Source organism: Pelobates fuscus, chromosome 1 (genome assembly GCF_036172605.1).
Source record: "Pelobates fuscus isolate aPelFus1 chromosome 1, aPelFus1.pri, whole genome shotgun sequence".
Taxonomy (NCBI): Eukaryota; Metazoa; Chordata; class Amphibia; order Anura; family Pelobatidae; genus Pelobates; species Pelobates fuscus.
Window position 1 is genome coordinate 397,515,758 of NC_086317.1, and position 27,268 is coordinate 397,543,025.

Genomic DNA, 27,268 nt, shown 5'->3' on the forward strand with positions numbered 1-27,268 from the left:
TAAGGTTGTGTCCTTATTGAAAGACTTCTGGTAGCCTGAAGATTGCCGGAAGGGTACATGAATCTATGGTTTGAATGTTCATAACTTCCGAAGACATTCACAAATTCATCACCAGTTACTTTTTCATTTAATGCACTATTAACTTTTTATTCTTAAAAAATGTAATGCTCTTTATTAACAAATACTATATTGTATACATGTGTTGAATTAGCCTTACAACCACAGAAACAGAGTGGATGGGGTGGTGGTACATGGGGGCGTCTGACATTCTGATCAGTAGTGGGTGTATGTACAACTACAAGCTTTTGTGAAATTGCAGTCCATTGATAAGGAAGTAAAATGCACAGAGGGGTAGGTAGAACAGGATTCCTATTACACAAAACAATGTAAATGTAAAAGCACAATGTCTTGTCAAGCAACCAGGAATGTCCTCAGAAGGTTCATTAAGCTAAATTAAGAGATGGCCTTAGAGTTTGGGGGGGTGGCTGCTAAGCTTGGTAAAAAGCCTTCTATCATTATATGTTCAGGGGTTGATACATTAATACATTAGTGGGGTGGAAGGGTATTTGTTACAAAGTAGACCAAGGGATGCCCAACTTCTTCCTCACATCATAAAAGGTCAGGGGATGCCCAACTCCATCCTCACATCATAAAATGTCAGAGGATATCCAATTCCTACCACCCAAACTAGAGGGTCGGGGGGTTGGATTATTTACTGATGGTCTGCTTATTTTTTTTCTATTGTAATATACTGAAAATACCTTACTGTCTGTATCAAATAGCAATCACATAATCCATGACAATAACATTTACATCTTAACCATTATTTTGCTTTTTTATGGTTTATGCGGTTCGTTAACGTTTCACAACATCCCTTTGCTGCAATAATCATGAAGAAATTATTTCACTAACATCTCAAGCTAACCACTAAATCATTTTATACCATTTGGTACAGAGATAATACATTTTCCACACATGTCCAAAAGCATGGTAAAACGTGTGCTGACAGTTTGTTTTCTGTTGAAAATAGTTCAAACACTACAGGATGCATCAAAACCACCATCAACAATATAAAAAAACATGAAACAATAAGTGACCCCTGATTTTTAAAGCTTTCTTCAACTAAACCCCTTCAAACTGAATAAATATATAAGGGAACTATGATTGAGAACAATAAAAATGTAGGTTCATAGGAACCCATTACCGGAAAGCAGTCCCAGGACAAATTAACCAAGGCAAAATGGAAAGTAGCCATGTCCTCGAGACTATACCTCATGTATGGAAAGGTGGAAGATAATAATACCCAGATATAGGAAAACAAACACCCCTACCATCTCCTCTATTTATTGCATGCAAACAGTTTACCATGCATATAATATATAAGAGCAAGGGGACGCCCAGCCCTTTGATCTCATAGTCTGTATGAAAGCCCTAATTCACTAACATGTGAGACATTTAAACTAAAATGCAAGAAAAAATATAAAATTCCAGGTAGGAAAAAATTAATTCAATTATCCAAAATGTATGACCAGTAAGGACCTGTCCCAATTGTTCAGGCCATTATCTGCTGTATGGTGATAGGCTTGCCATATAGGCAGCAGTTCTACAAAGGGGTACTCCAAACCTCATAGTGACAATCCCTGTGATGTAAATCTGGCCTAGGTGGACCTATACATGCAAATCCAACTGTAAAAACAGCTTCACATAGATTGATGCACGGTAACCACTCACAATCTGACAGTAGAGAGTCAACAGGGGCTCCAGGGGTCATCAGACCAAAATTTCAAAGTTGTCTGGAAGCTCTGTGCCCTCTTCCACCACTTTCTATTGGAAATCTAGTTTTAGGACAAGGGAGGTTTAGTCTTCCACAGTGCCATCCACAGAAGTATTGTAGTCATGGCTGTCTTTCCGCATGGGCACACTGGGCACTTGCCCGGGTGCCCCACAGCGTTGCCCATGTACCGGGCCAGCAGAGGAGATTCTTTGATCTCCCTGGCTCGCCCATGGAGAGCCGGCCCTCCTTACTTGCTTTGGACCCTCTCGGGCCAGTGGGGAGATCAAAGATCTCAGCAGTCTGTGTGTGTATTCAGTAGTCTGTATGTATGTATTCAGTATTCTGTGTGTATGTATTCAGCAACCTGTGTGTATTCATCAGTCCATGTGTGTGTATTCATCAGTCCATGTGTGTGTATTCATCAGTCCATGTGTGTGTATTCAACAGTCTGTGTGTATTAATGTATTGCATTTGTTGGAGGTACCAATAAATATAAGCTTAAATTTATCGATAATTTAAATTTTTATTCCTGTAACTGGTTGTGTAGGCAGGGCCGCAGTGCACTGCTTTGCCCGAGGACCCATAATGTTGTTAAGATGGCACTGATTGTAGTAATGAATGGAGCTGCCTGATATGACATGGTACACCTGTTACTTAGTGGAATATTGCAAAGAAGGAGGGAGAGAAGGGTCCCAGCTGTGAGAGCACCAAGGTTCGCAATTAAAAATAATATATGCCAACAGCAGTATAAAGTCCAGCTATGCACCAGACTAACAGATAGTACATTTTGAAATGAAAGGGCAGAAAGCAAAGGCAGACCCATGATCAACGGTCATGCCAAAAAAATATATGCTCAGCATTTAACATATATGCCACAATCAGTCTTGAAAGAGGCAAAGTGGAAAAAGTTAAAATATGTATAACATTGTTTAGAGAGTAAAACAAAAACAATATATGTTAATAGCAGAACCTGAACCTAATTACTGAGCACAAGTATACGATTGAGTTAAGAATACTCATAGTGCTAGGACTATACAATCTTAGCATTGGGGATAAAGATCATGGGTAAGCATTTGAGTTAAAGTTTATGGGTTAATGCGTTAGGCATTGGGTTAGTAATTATGTCGCTTACCTTACAACTCCTATTATCCTTGGCCATGCCATAATAGTGCAAGCAGGACAGCTGGGCCAAACCATCAGCGGCAAATGATCAAGACCCTTATTATTCGTCATCTAGACTGCACTGAGTTTAAGCTAACTACACTGACAAGTTCACCTTTAATGATAGGTATAACACTCCATATACCTATATGGTTCAAAATAACACACAGTGGTTGACACTGGATCACACTAAACCTCAGTGAATCACCGCAATGGTGTGTTCTTACCAGGGGCTCCATGCTCAGCTCAGCTGTCTCCCTTTCTGTCCCCTTTTCACCAATTGCCTACAGTAATCTTTCTACATCCTGTTCCTCGTTTGAAATGAGGAACTCTAAATTCAAGAAAAGGCGTTTAAAGCAACATCCTCCTGACATGCTTTCAACACTATACTTCACAGATGGGTAGAAATTGTAGCTTCCTTGTGACCATAATAGCAACCTGGAGATTTCATCTCAAGAATGATCATTGTAAAGAACACACACATTCATGACAAACTGCATATCACACAGAATCCAGTGCACTTACTCGCTAAACACCAGCTTCAGAGATCACAAAATGTAAAGATTTATTTAAAAATTCATGACTTTCGCAGAAATAGTGGGATTTAGTTGCAGTATAGGATTTCTTTAATAAGGGGAACATTCAATTTTAATGTCAAAATAGCTCAACTGGAAACATTTCATCTCTCAGCTATGCCTTTAGTTTGGCTACTTGGGCCAAATATTTAAATACATATTATTTTTTGCATCATTTTTATGAATGAATTAAAAATAAAGGATAATATTGGTATGTAGTTTCACTTTAACACATTTTCCTTCCTAAAGGAGAACTTTAAATGTAGAGAAACAAAAATGCAAAATGCAAAAATAAAACACTTTATCAATATTCAGAAGACACTGTCTTACTTTTACAAAGGAAAAGGTATTAACATGGGCATAAAGACCCAAATACCGTTATCGCAACTCACGCAACAACAACAGGCAGCTTTACAAACTCCACTAATGACGGACGAGGTCTTGAGTGTGATTAGATCCTTGCCCACTGGGAAAGCACCAGGCCTGGATGGCTTTGTCAATTCTTATTTTATAAAAATATCCAAGATATCTTAGCTCCTCATTTGGTACAAGTCTTTACCGAAGCAGTTTCGACACAACAAATACCCCTGAAACCATGCTAGCACACATTGTTACATTGTAAAAGTCAGCCAAGCCTCCTACCTGTCCATAAAACTTTCAGCTAATGTTATCGCTTCTGAACGCAGGTGCAAAATTATTTGCAAAAATATACACACTTAGACTAGGGAAACTCTTACCATAGATCATACATGATGATCAGGTGGGTTTTGTTGCCAGACGACAAGGATCCTATCCCTAGACGTCGAGAACGCCTTTGATCTACTAAATTGTAGGTTTCTAGAAGCTATCCCTTTGTAGGTTTAAAATACCAGAGGGCTTTATATCAGTGGTCAGAGCATATACAAGGCATCAGTCGCTCAAGTATTATAAGCAGGACTCACTTCAGACCCTTTTCGCATTTCTAACAGGACCAGGCAGGGTTGCCCTTTATCCCCACTATTATATGTGTTGGAACTAGAGCCCTTGATAGTCGGCATTAGTAATAATTAATAACTGCATCCGTGGGTTGCAACGATATCCTTCTCACAATGACTAAGCCACAGGTTGCCTAATCTAACACAACAAATACAGGAATGTGGGAAATATTCCTATTATAAATTGAATGTGTACAAAACACAAACCCTAAGTGTGGGACTAGACTCGGGAAGACTGGATGGTTTAAAGTTATTTATTTGGCTGCAGGGATGACTACATCACCTATCTTGGTATCAAAATCACTAGAAATCCTGACTGTCTTTTAAAACTATGGAATGCTACTGCAAGACTTTATCAACATCTTTCAGTGATCGGAGGGAATATTCCTCCCTGTTACCTAAATTCCAATACCTGTCAAGCACCCTTCAAATATCACTTCCAAAAACTTACTTGGTAGATTTACGAAAGTCCCTTGTAAAATTCATGTGGTCAGGGAAAAACCCTTCAAAACCCAATAAATCACGTAAGCCTGGGTATGCCTAAAATGAGCACCTATTACAAAGGGTCAAGTTTGATCTCATTAGTGACAACACACCTGTGGCGAAACCAGCTTCGCCACTGTGAACTGGAGAGGCCTGGCTGCTAGCCTCCTGCCCTGCGACTACGGCCCATGGACATATTGCTCTATAAACACTATATTTGGGCATGTAATAATTTATATTGCTGCTACTGGCCCTTTAAAATCAGCGATGGACATATTGGGACTTTTGGGACTAATGTCCCTTTAAGACTTTGTAACATATCACAGTAATACTGTCTTAAATATTATGTAGGTATTTATGTGTTCAGTTAAACTGGGGATATGTAGAAATGTGTGTTTTATGTGTTAAATGTATCAGTATGTAATTTTATGTCTTTTACTGTCTTTTTGCAACCATGTGGTTAATGGAGTCTGACTCTAGTCCTAGATAATTGGATTACTTCTCCAATTATCTCCAGGGCAGAAGGGAGGAAGCCGGGATGCATTGTGGGGGATGTTTTACTTCTGTTTGGGCCAGATTGTGCCATGCTGCAAGCCAGGGCCCAAAAGATACTTTTAGTAACTTTTAAACCCCTGCTCGGATTCATGCCATTTTTTAATATGTTGTTCCCCTGAATGGATTGATTGTGGATATGTATTTTTATGTGAATGTGATGTATGGTTTTAAAGTTATGAAAGTTGTGTAAAAGTATATTTTACTCTGTATGCATAATGGGATTATGTGTCACACTAAGGGGAGGGGATGTGTGGGTTGTACCATGTATCTGACTGGTTATTTTATGCCTCCCCCTGGGTGTGGCCTGTATGTGTGAGTTGGAAATAAAAGCCAGACTGGGTGTCCCAGTCTAGAGTTCTGCTTAACCCTCAAAGCGATGTGTCGTCTCGGTCTTTGGGGGAATGGGATGGTATGCTGACTGCCAAGAGTGTAAGCCGATGTCTGCTTTTCTTGTTCAGCTGTTCCAGTGTTCGTGTGGTTCCAGTCGGGAGAATGGTGTTTGCAGTAGCTGCCTGTGCATCTGGAAAGGGGATTATTGCCTAAACTGGGTTTTATCCTCTTGTAAGTGAAACGGTCCGTTACAATTGGTGGCAAGCGGCGGGATCGTTCCTACAACCAGAGGGACAGCTACAGACAACACCATTTCTGGATTACAAATTGAGGGCAACGCTAGTATCCGTACAGCGACCCTATCTACAAAGGAAATCAGGAAAATGGAAGGAGACAGAGTCGCAGCTGCTGCAGCACCTCCGAGGGAGGAGGAGGAATCCGAGTTTGCCAGGGAATATAGGAGCAGGATGGCTCTATTCTCACCAGCCCGAGCGGAGCGGATGGCAGACCGGGTCTACAACGATGTACAGGCGTACCTATTGCTGCGAACGACGCAGAGGAACCAACAAGCTGCGGGATTGTTCCCACAGCCAGAAGGACAGCTACAGAACACCAATTCCTTGGAGTTACAAATTGAGGGCAACGTTAGCATTCGTGCAGCGCCCCTGGCAGCAGAGGTATCCAGCGACTTGGAGCAGACAAGTATGGAAGGCTCTGACGCTGAAGATGATTTTATGGCCAAGGTGAGGCAGCAAGTGGCCCAGTATGGGGGTTATATATCCATGGACACATTCCAGGGGATCTGGAACCAGGTCATGGCTGAGCAAAACTCAAAGATGGACGAAGAGTATGATGAGCAGGAAGAGTGGTACAGCAGCAGAGTAGAGGCTGCATCCGAGGAGGTTAGCCGCCCCCCCCCGAGGCGGCAGGAAGAACCCGAAGTAGGGGTCCTCATAGATTGGTCCTGTGAGGAACCACAACAGGCAGGTGGAGATGGGACCGAGGTCTCTCTACCGGCCCTACAGGGATGCTGGGCAGTCGGCCCAGATCCCCAGCGGCAGTGTGTAACCCAGGGAGCTGATGGTGTCGTCCATCCTCCCCAGCGGCAGAGTAAGTCCCAGGGAGCTAAAGGTGTCGTCCTTCCTCCCCAGCGGCAGATTGTATCTCAGGGAGCTGAAGGTGCCGTCCTTCCTCCCCAGCGGCAGTGTGTGTCCCAGGGGGATGAAGGTGTTGTCCTTCCTCCCCAGCGGCAGGCTGAGTTACAGGGGGCAGAGGTTGTTGTTCCTGCCCCCCAGCAGAAAAGTGATATGCCAGGAAGGCAGTGTGAAGTAAAGGGAGAGGAGAGCAGCGTCCTCCCTCCCCAGCGGCAGTGTGTACCTCAGGGAGCAGAAGGTGCAATCCTTCCTCCCCAGCGGCAGTGTGTACCCCAGGGAGCAGAAGGTGCCATCCTTTCTCCCCAGCGGCAGTTTGCCATCCAGAGAGAGGAACTTGTTACACCCTCTCTCCCACGGCAACCTAATCCACCAAGGGGAGATGTTAAGCCCCACAACTGTGCAGATGGGACCGTAGTCTCTGCACTTACAGCACAAGGGATAGGGACGGTCGGTCCTGTTCCCCAGCCTCAGTGTGATGGATCCAAAGGGGAGACAGTCGGTCTCCCCCTCCGGCAGTCGAGCTGTGCACCTAAAGGGGAGACAGCCAGTCTCCAACAACCAGGCGCCCACCAGACTCCTCCCGTGGTAGTGCTGGCAACAGGACAGAGTACCGCTGGTCTCTGCCCCCTCAGCAACCCACCAAGGCAGCCTACCCGTCTCCCACCCAGCAGTGGTGAAACACCAGAACTTGGACAAAATCCTTCCTCACCCAGATGTAGTAACCGGTTAGTGTGGGTGGGCTGCTCTGTTATTTCTGTTTCGTGGGTGGGTTGCTGGACTAACCAGGGCACTGACCGGCAGAAAGTCAGGTACCCTGTTAGTCTAATTGGCAAAGGGGAGAAATGTGGCGAAACCAGCTTCGCCACTGTGAACTGGAGAGGCCTGGCTGCTAGCCTCCTGCCCTGCGACTACGGCCCATGGACATATTGCTCTATAAACACTATATTTGGGCATGTAATAATTTATATTGCTGCTACTGGCCCTTTAAAATCAGCGATGGACATATTGGGACTTTTGGGACTAATGTCCCTTTAAGACTTTGTAACATATCACAGTAATACTGTCTTAAATATTATGTAGGTATTTATGTGTTCAGTTAAACTGGGGATATGTAGAAATGTGTGTTTTATGTGTTAAATGTATCAGTATGTAATTTTATGTCTTTTACTGTCTTTTTGCAACCATGTGGTTAATGGAGTCTGACTCTAGTCCTAGATAATTGGATTACTTCTCCAATTATCTCCAGGGCAGAAGGGAGGAAGCCGGGATGCATTGTGGGGGATGTTTTACTTCTGTTTGGGCCAGATTGTGCCATGCTGCAAGCCAGGGCCCAAAAGATACTTTTAGTAACTTTTAAACCCCTGGTCGGATTCATGCCATTTTTTAATATGTTGTTCCCCTGAATGGATTGATTGTGATATGTATTTTTATGTGAATGTGATGTATGGTTTTAAAGTTATGAAAGTTGTGTAAAAGTATATTTTACTCTGTATGCATAATGGGATTATGTGTCACACTAAGGGGAGGGGATGTGTGGGTTGTACCATGTATCTGACTGGTTATTTTATGCCTCCCCCTGGGTGTGGCCTGTATGTGTGAGTTGGAAATAAAAGCCAGACTGGGTGTCCCAGTCTAGAGTTCTGCTTAACCCTCAAAGCGATGTGTCGTCTCGGTCTTTGGGGGAATGGGATGGTATGCTGACTGCCAAGAGTGTAAGCCGATGTCTGCTTTTCTTGTTCAGCTGTTCCAGTGTTCGTGTGGTTCCAGTCGGGAGAATGGTGTTTGCAGTAGCTGCCTGTGCATCTGGAAAGGGGATTATTGCCTAAACTGGGTTTTATCCTCTTGTAAGTGAAACGGTCCGTTACAACACCTAATACAGGATATGCCCCAATGGGTGGCCATTAAATCATACTGGCCTTGTAGATAGGGCTTGCACTACTTATTTTGGGTCCCTAAAAAATCATGACCTACATACTGTAATATGCTACCTACTACTAAATTGAATTACTAATACATGTATAAAACACATTTAGATTATCACTTTGCGGGTTGGACTCCTCTCGGTGGCTACACTCCTGAATTGAATCTATCTAGGCAACCCCACATTTAATTATATCAAATAGAGTCACAAGGGATGCACCCACGTACATAAACTATATCAAGGGAACATCCTCCAACACTTTCCAGATGTACAAATATAATTTAGGCTCTCTAACAATGCAATTTTCACATATCTCCAACTAAATACCATCTTACCGAAAACACTACACAGTATTGGGAGCCAGACTTTAACCAAGTTTGAATCCCTTGTGCATCTTGTGAGCTCCATGAAAATAATATTTTTAATTAGTTTCAGTTTCTTGACGACCAATCAGATGAATGCCACAGTGTGCTTTATTGAAGCATGGCATACAGAGTTCGGGCATCGCTGAAAAATGCGTTTGTAGCACATAGGGGCAATACTAATTGTGCTTCTCACTTGGAACTTATAAGAAAGTTGCAATATAGTTGGTATCTAGTTCCAATTAGGTTATCACACATCTGATGACATCTAACATATGCTGGAGATGTTAAAGGGAGAAAGGCATAATGTACCATTTGTGGTGGACTTACCCTATTCTACGCAACTATTGGAAACTAGTAGATGAGATATTAACTAAATAAATGCAAAAGCCTCTTACGTTGACTCCAGAATTATTCCTACTTTTTACGTGGCCAGCAGCAGCACCTTGAATTGAACGGAAATTCATATTCCAGACTTAAATAGCGGTCAATAAATAGGTAACGTATACCGGACCTTAGAATGGCCGGACTAACGTACCAAAGAATAGTCAGGAATTGCCGAGGTCAAGGGACACAGAAAGAGACACAATGATAAGGAAAAGCCAGGGGTCAGGGATGCCAGAAAACAGGGAAGTCAAAATCAATGCCAAAGTCAAAATACCAAAATAACCAGAATCAATAACGCGCTCTCGGACAACCACAAAGGAAACCACGACAGGGCAGTGAGCAGGATGAGAACTCGGCCTAAATACCCCTCCTCTGGATCTGATCCCAAAGGCAGTTACCAGGTTGCCATTTGCATAATTGCTGCTCAGCACAAGCCCTCCTGTGGATTTGATTGCTGCTCGGCACAACTTTTCCTGTCTGGACAGTAATGTTGCTCGACACAACTTTTCCTGTCAGAACAGTAAATGTCATTAATCACGTTTTTATATGCGGATGAATATGTGACACCGGGGAGCTCTAGCCAGCAGCTCCGCTCGGTTCCTCTCGCGAGGTCGGAGCGTTGACGCGTGTTACCACGGCAACGCTCAGATCTCGCGAGAGTGAACTCTAGCCCTGCAGGCTAGAGTTCACTCAAACCACTAAGACCACCAGGGATGGCAGCACGGCTCCCCCCCTCCCAGGCTAAAGGTAAGAAGGGAGGGGGGATATAAAGTTTTTTGGGTTTTTTTTATAAAAAAATACATTTTTAAATAAACATATTCACACACAGCACACTCACACTAACATCACCCTCACAAACACACAGCACCCTCACAAACACACAGCACCCTCAGACACACACAGCACCCTCAGACGCAGACAGCACCCTCACACACACACAGCACCCTCACACACACATAGCACACTCTCACACATAGCACACTCTGACACATATACAGCACACACACACACACATACATATATATATATATATATATATATATATAATATATAAAATAACCCTCAGTGAGTTAACAGACAACGAAAATTAGAAACATAGAATGTGACGGCAAATAAGAACACCCTCACACACACAGCACCTCTCTTACACACACTGCACTCCTCACACACATGCTGCACCCTTCACACATACACACAGCACAGCCAACACACTGCGCCCCAAACATATATATATATATATATACTACAGCACCCCTCACACTGCACCACTACAAACATTACGCTTCAGATACACGCTAGATCCCTTACCCTATATACACTCTGAATCCTCTACACACACACACAATCTCCTATACACACTCTGGGTCCTTTACACATTAAATCCGCTACACACACACTGCACCACCTACACACACTACATTCCTGGCAAACAAACTCTGGATCCCCTATGCGCACACTGCATTCCTTGTAAGCAAACACACACAACATTCTCTAAACATACACTCTCTACAAACCCTACACACACTACGTCACCTATATACACACAAACACACACTACAGCCAATATTCTCACACTCTCTACATCCCCTATACACACTAGGGCCCCTATACACAAACTCTCTACAGCCCCAAGCCACACATATTACACCACAAACACGAATGAAATCGACATATTTACACATTACCACACCACAATCAGCTCACTCTACACACACGCAATCCCACAAGCAGAATTGGAAAATGCCTGGGCCAAATTTTTTTCCCAGTCAGGCCCTGCCTGGAGACAGTAATGGGGTCTAACATACTGCATAGGGAGAGGGAGAGGGACCTGATGTTTTACAAGCTATTGTACATGATGTTCCTTTTCTTTTCTAACAACAATCCTATATTCACAGTAAATTGTAGTACTGTATTATCATCTCTATGTTGTATTTTTTGATATGATGATTTATGTATCAAGCTATGAAGCTATGATGTAGGAAGCTATGATGTTATTACTCTTTGCTTTCTGTTGTAAAAATGAATAAAAATTGTCAAATTGAAAAAAATATATATAGACATAGAGATAGCAAACTAATGTAAAGGAATGCATAACAAAATATTTAAAACAAGATAACAGTGAATATGTGTTATAAAATTACATATATTGCTTTTGGTTGGAATTGCCCTTAGGAGAACTGTGCAATGCATTCTCTGGACAAGTGTGAGGAGATGAATTCTTAGATACTATAACCAGTTTTTCAAGTCTCTTTGTTATGCTTTCCATATCGTCTGTTGATTTGTAAATAAATGGGCCTTAGATCTATCCAGCAGATATCAAGTTGCCTAACTAAAATGCAATTTTCTTCATCTTAAAGGGATACTCCAAGCATATAAATATGCTAACCTCTTGCACTGGTTATTGGGCTTGGGCTGGGAGGTCTCTCAAATCCTAGTTATTTAGAGCTTCGTTTTTTTTCAGGTTAATATATCTAAAATTAGCTTGCAAAACCTGCAGTTCTCTTGTCTGCTGCCTTTGCAAGCCCTCCCCTTCTAACCCAGCTAAGAATTTATGTGACTGTCCAATTAACCCCTTAAGGACCAAACTTCTGGAATAAAAGGGAATCATGACATGTCACACATGTCATGTGTCCTTAAGGGGTTAAAGACTTCCAAATACAGCACAATGAGAAGTCTTTGTAAGTCAGGTGCTCTGGGCAATTGCTGCCTCTTGAGGTCAGCTGCATTGAGCTAACAAAACCAGGAAGTAACATTACCTGTTATCTGCTTGATAGCCAAGCGGGTGTAACCAGGTTAATTTATAAAACTGTAAATTTTTTATTAACCCCTTAAGACCACAGGGCGTTCTATGCCGTCCCTATTTTGGCGGCTCTAAACGCCGCAGGGCGGCATAGAACGCCCAGGGCGGTTTTGCCTCCCTCGTGGCCGGCGGCACATGGCCGCTGCAGATCGCAGTCGGGGAGCATGCCTGGCCCCCCAGGCAGCCCCCATGTGCCTGGGGACCGCGGTCTGCAGCTTCCGATCGCAGTGACAGGCTGTCACTGCGATCGGTATTTACCATGTGTCAGTCGATTTTAAAATCGGCTGACACATGGAGCCGCGGCATTCTCTGCAGCAGATCGCGGTCAGGGGACATGCTTGGCCCCCCAGGCAGTCCCCTTATGGTCAGTGACCGCGATCTGCAGAGTATGATTGCAGTGAGAGGCTGTCTCTGCGATCTGAATGCAGAGACAGCCTCTCACTGCGATCTGATCACAGTGACAGCCAGTCACTGCGATCAGAGTTACTATGGGTCAGCCTATTGGCTGACCCATAGTAACTGCAGGCAGGATCCCCCTGCAGATCGCGTTGGGGGGCATGCCTGGCCACCCAGGCACTCCCGCTGTGGCCAATTACTGTGATCTGCAGGAGGTGATCACCGTGACAGCCAGTCACTGTGATCACTGATCCTGTGTCAGCCAGTGATGTAAAATCACTGGCTACACTGTCTCTGCCCCTCTCCTCCCCTCTTAACCCCTTAAAGTTAAAAATAAAATAAATTAAAGTTACAAATAAAATATACTTAGATCATTTATATATATTATATATATGATCTAAGTATATATATATATATATATATATATATATATGTATATATATATATATATATATATATATACACACACACGTGTATATATAATAATTTTACATAATTAGGTCCTTTTATTAATTACAATTTGCCGGACCTGCCTGACAACCCAGGCAGAAAGTATAGGGAATTTAATTTGCTAGCACTATATTTAACCCTATAACTTTCCAAGACACCATAAAACCTGTACATGGGGGGTACTGTTTTACTCGGGAGACATCGCTGAACACAAATATCTGTGTTTCAAAACCATAAAATGTATTACAACGATGATATTGTATTTGCATTTTTCACACACAAACGGCACTTACACTGACGATATTATTGCTGTAATACTTTTTACTGTTTTGAAACAAAGCAAAGTCTCCTGAGTATAACAGTACCCCTCATGTAAAGGTTTTATGGTGTTTTCAAAAGTTACAGAGTCAAATATAAGGCTTGCATTTCAGTTTTTTCATAATGATATTCGCCAGATTTGTTACGTTGCCTTTGAGACCGTATGGTAGCCCATAAATAAGAATTACCCCCATGATGGCATACCATTTGCAAAAGTAGACAACCCAAGGTATTGCAAATGGGGTCACAAACACTGGCCAAAATTGGCGTTTAAATTAGTTTTTTTGCATTTTTCACACAAACAAATATTAACGTTAACTTTGGCTAGTGTTTGTGACCAAGTGGCTACTAAAAAAGACTGGACATACCCCATTTGCAATACCTCGGGTTGTCTACTTTTGCAAATGGTATGCCATCATGGGGGTAATTCTCATTCCTGGGCTACCATACAGTCTCAAAGGCAACGTAACCAATCTGGCGAATTTCAATGTGAAAAAACTGAAAAGTGTAACATGCTATATTTGACCCTATAACTTCCCAAAACACCATAAAACCTGTACATAGGGGGTACTGTTTTACACGTGAGACATTGCTGAATACAAATATGTGTATTTTATTGCAGTAAAAGCAAACAGTATTATGACATTCACAGTTAGAATGTCACATAGAACTAAGAATATTTAAAAAAAATCTTATTTTCTCTAATTTTTTTATATTTTATTCATATTAAGTTATGTGCCATACCTTAATATTTTATGTTAAATGAAAGCCCTGTTTCCCCTGAATAAAATGATATATAATAAGTGTGGGTGCATTTAATATGAAAGAGGTTTTTTGGGATCACAACTTGTACATTTGGCTGCGGTTTTTAAGGGGTTAAAAAATATGCATTTTTTGCAAAATGAAAAAAAGAGGACACACTCTTCACACACAGCTTTTCAGCAAGCTAAAGTTTCTTAGGGGTCTGGAGCGACACTTTAAGGTGTTCTAGAGACATCATCATAGATTATGGGACTGGAGGGTTCAATGTTTCTGTTCCTACAAAACATTTTAAAGTGAATAAAATTGAGCACATTTCATTAATAGGCTTGTGAATTGAATCCATGTATTACATTTCATCTCTCATTTCTAATACCGGTTACGCCTATATTACACCTATATTTACTCATGCCTGGTGAGCTTCCTTGATTTTTTTTTGTTTGGCCTTTTCTTTCTTATTTGTTTACTGCTTTTTTGAGATAAATCCATGTTCCGTAGTTATATACTTTCGTTCTGCTTTTGTAACACTGATTTGGCACACTTCTTTAGTGAGCTGTCTTTATATGTTAAAATGATAAAGCATTTTAACATATAAATGGCCAAGAGATGGAACTAAATCCTCACTTATTATTATTTACTGTTAGTGTGCATGTGTATGTGAAAAGTAAATGCACTCCTTAGACCAAATATCATAGATATTCATAATAAGAGTTTGTGCAGCTGTGTTACAATGTACTGTTCATTTAAAATTACTATAATATGGGCCACCCAAGGAGAGGAAAAAGAATAGAAGTAAAAAAAATTAAATTAAAAAACACACAATGAGCTAGATGCACACTCCTATAAAAAGTATGAGGACTGAAGTGTTTGTGAGGGTATTGGGAAAGGCTCAACAATGGATATTGTTAAATCTTATATTTTATTAGCAAATTAGTAAAAGTGATATGGCCCCACATATCTTAGAGAAAAAAATGGAGGAACTCTCCGAACTAAACACAAAATGTATAAATTTATACAAAAAAAGGTGTATGTACAAATATAATACAAATATAGTTGTAAGTGACATATTGCCTTATAAGTGATTAGAGAAACAAAATGATAATGTCCTAACAGGATGGTCTAGTATATGTTGCATGCTGAAAATAGTCAGTAAAGTTTAGCAAAGGCAGACTGCTCTGGAGTTATCACAAGTAAGGTTGGCGGGTAGGATTGCCTAATATAGTTCCCTTAAACCTGTGGATACAATAGGTAAGTGTAGTACTAGTAGTGTAGTACTAGTATCAAGGATATATTAATTGTTTTCAAGGTATACCTTTTCCCATGCGGAAACGTTCTGAATGCACCAAAACCTAAGGCTAATGTTGATCGTGTACTGACATTAAGTCCAATATGGCTGGTTGAATTTATAACAACTATGCATCAGTGACAATCATAGGAATGTTTCAGTTAATCTTAGTAATCTAGCTATAGAGATAGACACCCTCGAAGGCATGGAAAGGGATAGATAGGTCTCGTTTCCACTGTGCTGATCGGTTCGGGTCGGTACAGTTTGGAAGTTTTAGAATGGACCAGCCCATTCTGGTGAGCGTTTCCACTGCAAGTCAGACCTTCAGGGGCCATGCGGGGTTTATAAAAACTGCTCTTCTAGTCCACCAATCAATGGATTGTATAGTAGCTTCGCCCTAACCGAACCGTTCTATTTTCTATGGCCCGACATCTGAAGCAGGACCCTGAATGGATCGGTACGGTTTGCTTATATGGACCACTTTTATAATGGAAACACCCAAAATAGCGAACCGTACCGTACCGAACCGAACCGATCCGCTCAGTGGAAACAAGGCATTAGACTAGTCCTAGTTATCGCGATCCTCATATTAGGACCATGGAAGTAGTCACTTGCTAGCACTGTATAATTGTTACTCTTCAACTTTGTTACAAATGCCTATAATGGTTTGCTGAGCATTAACCCAGTTAGGTGCTTAGTCTTGTGTCAATATATAGAGTGCAGCTACAATGTCCAATTTGTTGTAATGTAGTAACAGACATAGTGCCGCAACATTACATAGTTACATAGCTGAAAAGAGCCTCCATCAAGTTCAGCCTTCCTTACATATGTTTTTGCTGTTGATCCAAAAGATGGCAAAAAACACAGTCTGAAGCGCTTCCAATTTTGCAACAAACTAGGAAAATTCCTTCTTGACCCCAAATTGGTAGTCCGATATCTCCTTGGATCAAGCAGCTATTATCCCACTTATTAAAAATGATATCCCTGTACGTTATGTTTTTTTAAAAATTTATCCAATTTCTTTTTAAACATCTGTAAGGACTCTGATAAAACCACCTCTTCAGGCAGAGAATTCCATATCCTTATAGTTCTTACTGTAAAAAAGAAACCTTTTCTTTGCCTTAGAATAAATCTCGTTTTTTACAGCCTAAATGCGTGACCTCGTGTCCTATGTATAGCCCTGTTAATTAATAGATTTCCAGATATTAGTTTGTACTTGCCCAGAATATATTTGTATAATGTTATCACATCCCTTTTGAGGTGCCGTTTTTCCAAACTAAAGAGATTAAACATTTTTACCTTTTCCTTGTATCAATTTTGTAGCTCGTCTTTGCACTTTTTTAGTGCCATGATATCCTTCTTTAGTACAGGTGCCCAAAATTGCACAGCATATTCAAGGTGTGGTCTTACCAGCGATTTATAAAGAGGTAAAATTATATATTCACCCCGAGAATTTATGCCCCTATTTATACATGACAAAATCTTACTGGCTTTAGCAACTGCAGATTGACTTTGCATATTGCTGCCTAATTTGTTGTCTATAATAATTCCCAAATCCTTCTTGTGTGTGCTTATTCCTAATTCACTACCCTTTAGGGTGTAAATTGCTTGTGCATGCTTGACCCCGAAGTGCATAACTTTGCATTTCTCTACATTAAATTTCATCTACCATTTTAGTGATCAGTCCCCAAATATATCTAAATCCCTCTGCAGCAAAGAAATATCCTGCTCACATTTTATTACTTTACACTAAAGTTTATTACTGCTAACACTAAAATATGGCTTTCAATGCCTATTTCAAGATCCTTTATAAATATGTTTAATAGACGCGGTGCCAAAACAGAACCCTGTGGAACACCACTTCACTTTTGTCCAGCTTCAAAATTTACCGTTAATGACAACTTGTTGTACTCTATCCTTAATCCAATGTTCTACACAAGAACAAGAATATTCATCTGGACCAATTTCTTTTAGTTTGAAGACTAACCTATTGTAACTGCATCATTGTATGACCAATAACTTTCTTCGGTTCCATCATGGCATTTGACAGACCATGGTGGCACAATTGTTACAAATTTAACCATATTGGACTTAATGTCAGTACAAAATCGACATCATAGCCTCAGGTGTTGGTGCATTCATAAGGCTTCCACCTGTGATTAGGTATATCTTGGAAACAATTAATATATCGTTGTTACATGATTGAGACACATGGGGGAAGGGGGATTAACACATGGAACAGAAAATTTACTAATGATAGAGACTGGGGGGTACTGAGAAACATGGAAGGGACTGGGGGGTGAAATTGAACCAAGGAGGTACTGGGGATAATTGAGACACATGGAAAGGGGGAATGAGACTGAGGTTGGGGGGGGAGGGGGGGAGAATTAGACACATGAAAGGGTTTGGTGGAGATGAGACACATGGGAGGGGGGACAGGATAATTTGTGCACCGGGGAGTGGTTGCTAGTTAAGCCTCTGCAAGTGACCCTTGTGAATTTGAATTCTACTTGCTATCCTCGATTAACTTAGCAATTTTGTTTTAAAATCTCACTGCATCTTGCTGAATTTCATGATTGTTTATTTACAGCCAGGTATTTATGTGCAATATTTCATTTATACTAAATCTATTATTTTTGTATTATTTTTGTATGTAGTTATTGTTTTTGGTTTTGTTTTGTTTTTTTGGTGTGCATATAACTTTATTTATTATTTTGTTTTATATCTGGTTTTGAGCTTAGATTGGTGGTTGTAGTTCTGTTCAACTGATTATTTTATAAGAAGGGTTTTTAAACCACATTTTACCATATCAGTACTGCAGAGGAGCACAGCAGCATATTGCTGATAAAGGTTTATTTGAAAAGGTTAATTAGACCCATGGCACGCAAGTCGAGCCAGGCTGTAACCTGAGTGATGTCATACAACTAGTGAAGCTTTACGTATGGTTCCACTTTGCATAGGAGTTATGTAGAAAAACTAGTTTTATAACACCTGCAAAATCAAAACGCCATCTAGCAAAAAATATAATGGCATTGCACTTTGTATGGTTTCTTATGGATTGGTGGAACCCTCCCACAGGGTCCGCCTCCAAATCCCACCCACACGAATACATACAGACACAAACAAACACACTGATACAAAAGGACACAGATACACACACACAGATACATACTAACAGACACACATACTGAAACAGACATACACGCATATAGGCATACATACTGACACACACATACTGAGACATACACACACATACAGACACACAAGCATACATAGTGACAGACAGACACATACTAACATACATACTGACACACATGCATGAGGACATACAGACACATACATACACACTGACATACATACAGACACCGACATACATACATACATACATTCATAATGACATACAGACATATACATTCATACTGGCATACATTCATATATACATACATACAGACATACTGACAGACATACACGCATACTGACATACATGCATACAGACACTGACATCAATACACACATACATACAGACACTGACATCAATACACACATACATACATACACAGACATACATTCATAATGGCATACAGACATACATACATACATAGATTCATACTGACATACATTCATACTGGCATACTTGCATATATACAGACATACATACATTCATGCATACTGACATACATGCATACTGACATCCATACACACATACACACAGACATACGTTCATAATGACATACAGACAGACATACATGTATACATACGTAATGACATACAGACATACATTGATACTGGCATGCATACATACAGACATACATGCATACATATATACTGACAGACAGACATACATACTTACTTACAGACATACATTCATGCATACAGACATACACAAACACAGAGCATATTTTTCAGCCACCCTCCTGTTTCTTACTGTCAGGATCGGGACAGGGATCCAACACGCAAAGTACAAACAGGTACAGGGTACGTATACCGGGCTAACGTACAGAGAGTATAGAGAATGGTCAGAGACAAGCCGAGGTCGAGGGAACGAGAAGACAGGTAAGCGAGGAACAAGCCGGGTCAAGGATAACGGAGGTAAACAGAGTAAGTCAAACAAGCCGGGTCGAAACCAAAAGGATAACTGAGAAACACCAGAGCACTGTGTGACTAGACAGGCTAGAACCACGACAGGGCAATGAGCAACAGGGCGAAGTATGTTTAAATACCCTGGCTAGAGAGGATAAACACGCCTCCGACGAAACCTGATTAGTCTGTCTCGGACTGAGTGACAGGTTGTTCCGGATTGGCGTGATGACGTCGGCCTCCGGGCGCCATGCTACATAAGGAAGAGACTCCCTCGCGGCCGGCGTTTATGTGACCGGATCGACCGCGAGGAACAGAGGAAACATGGCGTCCGGACGGATGAACGTCTAAGTCTCTACCTCTCTCGGAGGTAGAGACTTCAGGTACCCTGACAGTACCCCCCCCCCTCAGATACGCCCACCGGGCGGAAAGAACCGGGACGAGATGGAAAGCGAGAGTGATACGCCCTGCGGAGACGAGGAGCATGAACATCCTCCTGAGGTACCCAACTCCTCTCCTCAGGACCGTATCCCTTCCAATCGACCAGATATTGTACTTTCCCCCGGGAGATACGAGAATCAATAATAGAGTTAACCTCATACTCCTCCTGACCCTCCACCTGAACAGGACAAGGAGGGGCTGTTGTGGAGGAGAACCTGTTACAAATAAGAGGTTTCAGCAACGACACATGAAACGAGTTAGGGATGCGTAAGGTATCAGGAAGAGCTAGACGATACGCAACCGGATTGATACGGGACAACACCCTGTAAGGTCCAATATAACGGGGAGCGAACTTCATGGAGGGCACCTTTAAACGGATGTTCCTCGTGCTCAACCATACCCTATCACCCGGAACAAAGAGCGGAGCCGCCCTTCTACGTTTATCAGCATGTTTCTTAACCAGCATAGAATTGTGCGTAAGGATTTGCCGAGTTTGATCCCACAACTTCCTCAAATTAGCAACATGGACATCAACCGACGGCACCCCCTGGGAAGGAGAAGCCGAAGGAAGAATAGACGGGTGAAAGCCATAATTCATGAAGAAGGGGCTTGAACGAGTAGAATCGCAAACGAGATTGTTGTGTGCAAACTCTGCCCAAGGAATCAAACCGACCCAATCATCCTGGTGTTCGGAAACAAAACATCGTAAATATTGTTCAATTTTCTGGTTGGTACGTTCAGCAGCTCCATTAGACTGAGGGTGATAGGCAGAAGAAAAGTTCAATTTGATACCAAGTTGCGAACAGAAGGACCTCCAAAAACGGGAAATAAATTGGGAACCTCTGTCAGACACAATTTGAGAGGGTATCCCATGTAGGCGAAAAATTTCCCTAGCGAATATCTCGGCCAATTCGGGAGAAGATGGAAGTTTAGGCAGAGGAATGAAGTGTGCCATCTTCGTGAATCTGTCAACCACGGTGAGGATAACAGTCTGTTTTTTAGAGACAGGAAGATCGACAATAAAGTCCATGGCCAAGCAGGACCACGGCTTCTCTGGAACTTCTAAGGGGTGCAGGAATCCACAAGGAAGCGTATGAGGTTGTTTGGTCTTAGTACAAACCTCACATGCAGCGATGAAATCTTTAGTATCCCTACGTAAAGCAGGCCACCAGAAATCCTTAGAGATCAACGCAAAAGTCTTGCGAATACCAGGATGTCCCGCCATCTTGCTGTTATGGAAACACCGCAACAGTTCCAGTTGAAGAGCAGGAGGAACGAAATGTCGACCCACAGGAGTCTGTCTAGGTGCTAAATGTTGTAGCTTAACGATCTCGGCCAGTAACGGAGAATGAATCCTGAGATTCGTATTAGCGACAATATTGCATTTCGGAACAATAGAGGAAAGGACCGGCTCAGGTACAGTAGAAGGTTCATACTGGCGAGATAAGGCATCGGCTTTAGAATTTTTTGAACCAGGTCTATAAGTCAGCACATAGTTGAAGTGAGTCAGGAATAAGGACCAACGAGCCTGCCTAGAGGACAGGCGCTTAGCCTCCCCAATGTAGGACAAGTTCTTGTGGTCCGTCAGGATAGTAATAGGGTGTAAGGTCCCCTCTAATAAATGTCTCCATTCCTTTAAGGCTTTAATGACTGCTAAGAGTTCCCTGTCGCCGATGTCATATCTGCTCTCAGGGCCCGAAAGTTTCTTAGAAAAAAAACCACATGGGTGCAATGGTTTATCTACCCCCAATCTTTGTGACAGAACCGCCCCTACTCCTGTCTCAGAGGCATCGACCTCGAGCAGGAACGGTAAGGTCGTATCCGGATGGACTAGTATTGGAGCAGAAGAAAAAAGTTCTTTGAGACTCTTGAAAGCAGCTAGAGCATCAGTAGACCATGTCTTAGTATCCGCCCCCTGTTTGGTCATATTGGTGATGGGCGCAATAATAGACGAGTAGCCCTTAATGAAGCGTCTATAATAATTAGAGAAGCCAATAAATCTCTGAATAGCTTTGAGTCCCAGAGGCAATGGCCAATCTAAAATAGACTGGAGTTTGTCAGGATCCATCTTAAAGCCCTCCCCAGAAATCACGTATCCAAGAAAGTCTATCTGGGTCTGGTCAAAACTGCATTTCTCAAGTTTACAGTATAAACCATGTTGTAAAAGTTTGTGTAATACCTGTCTGACTTGTCGATGGTGGGTCTCAATCTCTTTAGAGTGTATGAGTATGTCATCCAGGTAGACAATAACACAATCATGTTGAAATTCCCTAAGAACTTCGTTAATCAAATCTTGGAAAACTGCAGGTGCGTTACAGAGACCAAAAGGCATGACCGTATACTCATAATGACCATAGCGGGTATTAAACGCTGTCTTCCACTCATGGCCTTGCTGAATTCTCACCAAGTTGTACGCCCCTCTGAGGTCCAACTTGGTGAAAATCTTAGAACCCTTTAACCGATCAAAGAGTTCTGTAATCAAGGGGATAGGATAGGCATTCCTGATGGTTATTTTATTCAACCCTCGATAATCGATACAAGGTCTGAGTGACCCATCCTTCTTCTTAACAAAAAAGAACCCAGCCCCGGCAGGAGATGAGGATCTCCTGATAAATCCCTTGTCTAAATTCTCCTGAATATACTCCTCTAAAACAGCATTCTCTTTAGTGGATAGAGGGTATACATTGCCCCTAGGAGGCATGGTACCAGGTAATAGGTTAATTTTACAATCAAAGGACCTGTGTGGAGGTAGTGTATCAGCGTTCTTTTTATCGAATACTGCCTTTAAGTCCATGTACAAAGGAGGTATCTGTCTCTCTTTAGGCTGGGTAGTAGTGTCAGGTGTGTAAATTACAGCCAAAGGGGAAACCTTCTGTAAACACCTCTCCTGACAACCCTGACCCCACGAGAGTATCTCCCCTAATTCCCAATCGATAGTAGGGTTATGTCTCTTTAACCAAGGATACCCCAGGACTATGGGAACGGAAGGGGACGAAATAAGCATAAGAGATATACTCTCCTCGTGTAAGATACCAACAGACAGGCTCACGGAAATAGTCTCACGAGTAATAACAGGCTCGAGTAGTGGTCTACCATCTATGGCCTCAACGGCCAAGGGGGTCTCTCTTAACTGGGAAGGAATAGTGTGCTTAGTGGCAAAGGCTTGATCGATAAAATTCTAAGCAGCGCCGGAATCTATCAATGCCACGGTCTTAAGTACTTCCTTCTTCCATGTTAAAGAAACTGGTAGTAAAAGCCTGTGATTTTTGTAATTATGCGTAGAGGACAAAATAGAAACACCCAAGGCCTGTCCTCTAGAGAAACTCAGGTGCGGGCGTTTCCCGAGCGAACAGGACAATTCAGGCGTAAATGACCTCTGACTCCACAATACATACACAATCCCTCCCTTCTCCTGTACAGTCTCTCCTCTTCTGAGAGATGAGTATTGCCTATCTGCATAGGTTCAGGAATTAGAGAGGTATTGGACTCAGGACTTAGAAATGCGGGTGCTAATTTAAAGGCAGGTCTTAGGTTCCTCTCTCGAGTGTTCTGTCTCTCTCTTATACGTTCATCAATACGAGAAATGAACGAAATTAAATCCTCTAAATTCTCTGGTAGCTCCCTAGTAGCAATTTCGTCAAGAATAACATCTGATAACCCGTTCAAGAATACATCCATATAAGCCTGTTCATTCCACTTAACTTCTGACGCCAGAGACCTGAACTCTAGTGCATAATCCACTAATGTTCGGTTCTCCTGTCTCAGGCGCAACAGTAATCTGGCTGCATTGACCTTTCTACCAGGGGGGTCAAAAGTTCTTCTAAAAGCAGCTACAAAGGCAGTATAATTGTATACCAACGGGTTATCGTTCTCCCATAATGGGTTAGCCCATCTCAGAGCTTTCTCAATGAGTAAGGTGATAATAAACCCAACCTTTGCTCTATCGGTAGGATAGGAGCGAGGTTGCAATTCAAAGTGAATGCTGATCTGGTTTAAAAAACCACGACACTTCTCAGGTGACCCACCATAACGTACAGGTGGAGTAACACGGGAAGAGGCACCTACTGTAGCTACCTCTAGGCCTGAACCTACAGAGGAAATAGAAGTAGGACGCGTCTCCTATGGAGGATTATTAGCACGAGACAACAATGCCTGTAGTGCTAAGGCCATTTGGTCCATTCTGTGTTCCATGGCGTCAAACCTGGAATCAGAGGAACCAACCTGACTGTTTGTACCTGCAGGATCCATTGGCCCTGTCGTAATGTCAGGATCGGGACAGGGATCCAACACGCAAAGTACAAACAGGTACAGGGTACGTATACCGGTCCTTAGAATGGCCGGGCTAACGTACAGAGAGTATAGAGAATGGTCAGAGACAAGCCGAGGTCGAGGGAACGAGAAGACAGGTAAGCGAGGAACAAGCCGGGTCAAGGATAACGGAGGTAAACAGAGTAAGTCAAACAAGCCGGGTCGAAACCAAAAGGATAACTGAGAAACACCAGAGCACTGTGTGACTAGACAGGCTAGAACCACGACAGGGCAATGAGCAACAGGGCGAAGTATGTTTAAATACCCTGGCTAGAGAGGATAAACACGCCTCCGACGAAACCTGATTAGTCTGTCTCGGACTGAGTGACAGGTTGTTCCGGATTGGCGTGATGACGTCGGCCTCCGGGCGCCATGCTACATAAGGAAGAGACTCCCTCGCGGCCGGCGTTTATGTGACCGGATCGACCGCGAGGAACAGAGGAAACATGGCGTCCGGACGGATGAACGTCTAAGTCTCTACCTCTCTCGGAGGTAGAGACTTCAGGTACCCTGACACTTACCTTTTCTTTGCAGGAGGCTGGCTGGGGCTCCGAGGAGTCGGCGGGGCTCTCCCTCTTCACTGCCTGGCTGTCTCACCTCCGGCATGGAGTAAGCTGGGAGGAAGTGACCACTTCCTCCCAGCAGCACTTGCGCTGCGGCAGCGTTTTTTGTATTTTTATTTTTTAAAGGGGCAGGGTCGCGCTATTACACAGCCACAGCGCTGACCGTTCCCCTGAAGATATAGGGCCCATCGGGTGGCCCTAAGTGCGTGGGCCACCCGATAGGCCCCATCAGCGTCCGGGCCCGTGACAACCGTCATGGTTGGCACGCCTGATGGCGGCCCTGGGGGTGATAGTGAGGGTATACAGGCTAGGGGACTATATTGGAGGGGAGTAATCCTGATCCCTGGTTGTCCTTCTGGCCTGTGCTGGGAAATGTATCAGAGTGTTGTTGCGGTAACTAGCAGCAACGCTCTGATGCAATAGATCAGGGCCAGTGATGGAGATCGAACAGGGCCAAGAAGTTCTCCCCATTGGTTTGGCACCAGTGCAGGAGAATGGGCTGGTGGGTGAGGAAGATTTGGTCTCCCACAGGCCATGCAGCCCCTCTCCCGCCTACTGTACCAAGGTGGTACTACTGTGCCTTATGGCAAATCTGGCCCTGAGGATACTGTCAAATACTAAAGGTACAGATGAGTTTTTCTCTTTTTGTTTTGTTTTGTTTTTTAAACAATCTATATTTTTTTGAAGCTTGATAAAAGGAATATTATATAAAAAAAAACTGTTTTGATGTGACAATTGTAACTTAACCCCTTAAGGACCAAACTTCTGGAATAAAAGGGAATCCTGGCATGTCACACATGTCATGTGTCCTTAAGGGGTTAAAGGACCACTTCACACCCCAAATGAACTTCAGCTTGCTGAAGTGCTTTATGTGTGAGGAATATCCTTGTTTAAACCCAGTTTGTAAAAGTGACTATTTCCATGAGAAATCAGCACTTTTATAAATTAACTATGGAACTCAACCAAACAACCAGGGAGGTTTGCAGCATCCTTTCGTTCAACCAAACAACCAGGGAGGTTTGCAGCATCCTTTTGTTAGCTCCCCTGAGGCAACAGTGATTATCTTTTTTTTGTTGTGCCGATTTCGGCAGTGGAGTGTTCCTTTGATGACCTCCCACTAGTAAATATACCCTCTGTGGGGTTATGCAATTTATTTTAGCATTACATAGATGTGCTTTACCGGGAGATGAAGCAGAGACTGAATGAGAGAGATGAAGTCAACCATGAATTCAATGTTATTTCCCCATAAATACACATAAGCTCCTAAAATAAGCTGAAACATACATTTATTGGACCCTGCATCATTGCAGCATCAGGTACACTTTTTCAATGACATTGGTCAACTAAACTGCACTATAGTGGTGTCGTAGTCTTTTTAAAGATGTAACATCATCATTATGTCGCTGCAATGGTGGAGACCTTTTCATAGTCGACATTTGCAAGTGGACCTTTTTAAAGTGAGTCGAAAATAGATATATAACATTAATATCAGTAAATCCTTTAACTTCCTGTATAGTAGATTACAGAGAATTAACTTCTTTGCAGGAAGACTGATCTGATAAATGCTTGAGAAAGTCATACCTCCACTACATGAGGACCTGTGCAGGAGTGGCTATGAAGGAATGTAGAACAAAACATTTTACACGGAACAAGATGGCAGAAAACATGTTAACTACTGGGAAGAGAAGCTCATAATAAATGCAATGGTAAAATAGACACTGAGTCTACACAACATGAGCTATAAAACATAACAAAAATGCTTTTATGGGTTTATTCACTAAGAAGAGAATACATTGTGATTTTTTATTTTAAAGGTTACTCCAAGCACCATGACCACTTCAGTATGTGTAGTGTTTCGCTATGAAAAGCTGCACATACTGAGTTTAAACACTTTGCTGCCAGAGGTGTAACTCCATCATTGTGGCATTATTACAAGAGTTCTTGGATGGGCTAATGTCAATTCTGTGCATATTTCTATGCACGGATTTGCATTTATTGGCTGTGAGTGGTCAGCTAATGCTCTCAGGTCACGAATGCTTGGTACCCAGCTTCTGCAGCTCTGCAGTATGTGGAAAATTCTACAATAACATTGACCTCTATATTTGGAAGAAATGAGTGATTAAATGACATGTAAAAGCACAAATAGCTTAAGCGGTCTACTTTTGCAACTGGTGTGTCAGGATGGGCTTGAAGGG

The 27,268-nt window shown here is 42.3% G+C and overlaps 1 protein-coding gene across 1 annotated transcript in view; it reads right to left on the reverse strand.

Annotated features, from left to right (window-relative positions):
* LOC134575444 (rho GTPase-activating protein 9-like) overlaps positions 1–27,268 on the reverse strand; it is a 100,233-nt gene that overhangs the window by 7,555 nt on the left and 65,410 nt on the right. The window lies entirely within an intron of this gene.